Source organism: Chiloscyllium punctatum, chromosome 11 (genome assembly GCF_047496795.1).
Source record: "Chiloscyllium punctatum isolate Juve2018m chromosome 11, sChiPun1.3, whole genome shotgun sequence".
In the NCBI taxonomy this organism is placed as follows: Eukaryota; Metazoa; Chordata; class Chondrichthyes; order Orectolobiformes; family Hemiscylliidae; genus Chiloscyllium; species Chiloscyllium punctatum.
In genome coordinates, this window is record NC_092749.1 from 92,212,854 (window position 1) to 92,216,886 (window position 4,033).

The 4,033-nt window shown below is 54.3% G+C and overlaps 1 non-coding gene across 1 annotated transcript; it reads right to left on the reverse strand.

Annotated features, from left to right (window-relative positions):
• Positions 1–210: 210 nt before the first annotated feature.
• LOC140483430 (U5 spliceosomal RNA) lies at positions 211–319 on the reverse strand. The gene has a single exon (XR_011961959.1). It is a non-coding gene; the product is annotated as a U5 spliceosomal RNA (small nuclear RNA).
• Positions 320–4,033: the final 3,714 nt, after the last annotated feature.

A 4,033-nucleotide genomic window follows, 5' to 3' on the forward strand; every position in this document is an offset into this window, starting at 1 on the left:
AACGAGCAGAGAAATCGACGTTTCGGGTAAAAGCCCTTGAGAATGCTGCTTTAACAGTATAGAATAGGAAGCTTAAAAAGCTTCCAAAATATAGCAAGTATCATCCAATCTCCCTGAAAGACTTGGAGCAACGGCAAAAACAACATAAGACACAAGACTGGAAACATAAAGCAACACAATTATAATTTCTTTCATTGCAATTATAGAACAGCCCTACAAAAGAGGGGCACAAAAAATTAATTCAAACTCTGAGTGTTCCTCTCCACGGAAATCTTTAGTAAAAGGCGAAATTTTTTTTTTATTTTCAAAAATATACTTTATTCATAAAAAAGATTTTATGGTCTGTACATTTGATCATGCCATACATATGTCCACATTTCCAAGCACAGATTCGTATTTATCAATGTCATTTACAATCCTGTGCATTTTTCAATCTTGTACATATACATATATTTGGCTGAGGCATCAGCAGAGCCCAAAAAAAAACGTCCGCATGGGCCCCCTGTTCTTCTTTAGGCAGGCCGATCTTACACGGTGGTCTTTCCCCACCGCGCCTTGGCGGCAGCTGCCCCAAGCTTCAGCGCGTCCCTCAGCACGTAGTCTTGGACATTGGAATGTGCCAGTCTGCAACACTCGGTCGGGGTCAACTCCTTCAGCTGGAAGATCAACAGGTTTCGGACCGCCCAGAGAGCGTCCTTCACCGAGTTGATGATCCTCCAGGCGCAGTTAATGTTCGTCTCGGTGTGAGTCCCGGGGAACAGGCCGTAGAGCACGGAGTCCCGCGTCACGGCGCTGCTCGGGACGAACCTCGACAAGCACCACTGCATTCCTCTCCAGACTTCCTCTGCATAGGCACATTCCAGAAGGAGGTGTGTGACAGTCTCGTCCCCCCCGCAGCCACTTCGAGGGCAGCGTGCGGTGCGGCAGAGAGTCCGGGCGTGCATAAAGGATCTCACAGGCAGAGCCCTTCTCACCACCAGCCAAGCCACGTCTTGGTGCTTGTTGGAAAGTTCTGGTGATGAGGCATTCTGCCAAATGGCTTTGACAGTCTGCTCAGGGAACCGCTCGACAGGATCCGCCCTCTCCTTTTCCCGAAGGGTCTCAAGGACGCTACGTGCTGACCACTTCCTGATGGACTTGTGGTCAAAGGTGTTTTTTCTTATAAATTTCTCCACGAAGGACAGGTGATACGGAACGGTCCAACTACTCGGAGCGTTCCGCGGCAGCGAGGCCAGGCCCATCCTTCGCAACACCGGGGACAGGTAGAACCTCAGTACGTAGTGACACTTGGTGTTTGCGTACCGGGGATCCACGCACAGCTTGATGCAGCCACACACAAAGGTGGCTATCAGGGTGAGGGTGGCATTGGGCGTGTTTTTTCCCCCATTGCACCGGTCTTTGTACATAGAGTCTCTTCGGACCCGGTCCATCTTTGATCTCCAAATGAATTGGAAGATGGCCCGGGTGACTGCGGCGGCACAGGTCCTGGGGATAGGCCAGACCTGTGCCACATATAGCAATACTGAGAGTACCTCACACCTGATGACCAGGTTTTTTCCCGCGATGGAGAGCGACCGTTGCCCCCATCTGCCTAGTTTCTGTCTCATCTTCCTGATCCGCTCCTCCCAGGTCTTGGCGCACGCCCCAGCCCCCCCGAACAAAATACCCAGCACCTTCAGGTGGTCAGTCCTGACGGTGAAGGGGATAGAGGATTGGTCGGCCCAGTTCCCGAAGAGCATGGCCTCGCTCTTGCCTCGGTTTACCTTGGCCCCCGAGGCCCGTTCGAACTGGTCGCAGATGCACACGAGTCTGTGCACGGACAGCGGATCCGAGCAGAAAACAGCGACGTCATCCATGTACAGGGAGGCCTTAACCTGCAGGCCCCCGCTGCCAGGAATAGTCACCCCTCTCAGGCTCGCATCCTTCCTGATGGATTCGGCAAATGGCTCTATGCAACACACAAACAAGGCGGGTGAGAGGGGGCATCCCTGCCTGACTCCAGATCTTACAGGGAAGCTATCTGATTCCCACCCATTGATTGAGACTGCACTGACAATGTTGGTGTAGAGCAGTCTGATCCAATTTCCGATTCCCTCCCCAAAGCCCATTTTGGAGAGGACATCCCTCATATATGTATGCGATATCCTGTCAAAGGCTTTCTCCTGGTCCAGGCTGATGAGGCAGGTGTCCACCCCCCTGTCCTGCACGTAGGCGATCGTATCCCTGAGGAGTGCGAGACTCTCAGAGATCTTCCTGCCCGGTACAGCACAGGTTTGGTCCGGGTGGATCACCGATCCCAGAGCAGACCTGACCCGGTTGGCGATGACCTTTGACAGGATTTTGTAGTCTGCATTTAACAGTGAGATCGGTCTCCAATTTCTAATTTCCTCCCTCTCCCCCTTCCGCTTGTAGACGAGGGTGATGATGCCTTTCCTCATGGATTCACTCATGGTACCTGCCCGAAGCATACTGACATACACCTCCAGCAGGTCCTGGCCGATCATGTCCCAGAGAGCGGAATAAACCTCGACCGGTAAGCCGTCGCTTCCGGGAATTTTATTCTTTTCGAAGGACTCGAGGGCCTTGGTCAGTTCATCCAGAGCTTGGTCCAGCCTCTCCCGTGTTCCGTCATCTAGGACCTCCGTGATAGAGGACAGGAACGACTGGGAGGCCGCGCTGTCGGTTGGCTTCGAGTCATACAGGCTGGCGTAGAAGGATTTGCTGATCCTCATGACGTCAGCCTGAGATGACGTTACCGAGCCATCTTCTTTCTTCAGGCTGCTGAGCACGGAGCTCTCTTTGTGCACCTTCTGGAAGAAGAAACGTGAGCACGTCTCGTCCTGCTCCACCGAGCGGACCCTGGACCGGAAGATTATCCTGGAGGCCTCCGAGGCAAAGAGCGAGGCTTGCTGGCCCTTCACCTCCTTGAGGTCCTCCGTGACATCCACCCCCATCGTCTGCAGCAGGAGCAGGTTCTGCATACTTTCCTGGAGCTGGGACAGTTTTCCCCGCCTCTCTCTCGCCTCCTGGACACCTTTGAGGATAAAGAACCTCTTGATGTTCCCTTTTACCGTTTCCCACCAGTCCGCTGGAGACTCAAAGAGGGGCTTCACGGTTCTCCAACCTGCGTAATCCCTCTTGAGCTCTTCGATGTTTCCCGGGGTCAACAGCTTAGTGTTCAGTTTCCACGTTCCCTTGCCCGCCCGCTGTTCGTCCTGTAGGTGACAGTCGGCCAGCAGGAGGCAGTGGTCAGAGAAGAACACCGGCTTGACGTCGGTGGATCTGACCGAGAGCGTTCGGGACACAAACAGGTAATCTATCCTTGAGCGGATAGACCCGTCTGCCCGTGACCAGGTGTATCTACGCTGCGCTCCATCTGCAGGGGCGCTGAAGACGTCGTGCAGCTTGGCGTCTTTGACCGTTTCCATCAGGGCCCTGGACGTAGCGTCCGGTTTACTGTCCCCCCCGCCGGATCGTCCATCAGCGTCAATGATGCAGTTGAAGTCTCCAGCCAGAATGACCGGCCTGGACGTAGCCAGCAGCAGTGGAAGCTGTTGCAGGACGGCCAACCGTTCACTCTTACCCACTGGGGCGTACACGTTGATTAGTCTCACGGGAGCGTTTCTGTATTTGACGTCCACGACGAGGAGGCGCCCGCCCACCACCTCCTTAACCTCGGAGATGGTGAAGTTGCCTCCGCGCAACAGGATACCCAGGCCGGAGGCGCGGCTATCGTTGCCCGCCGACCACACAGACGGCCCGTGGGCCCACAAGCTCGACCATCTCCTGTAACTGCTGAGGTGCGGTATCCCACACTCCTGCAGGAACAGGATATCGGCTTTGACGTTGGCCAGGAAGGCCAGCGTTGAAACACATCGCGTAGCCGCTTTAATGCTACGCACATTTATGCTGGCAATTTTAAACCCCATTTTAACAGTTTACGGGGTTCCCAGTGTCCATTTGCTTCTGGTCTTGCTCCAGTGGGGTAGCTGCGTGCATCCCCGTGGTGACAGCAAACTGCTGGACCTTCCCA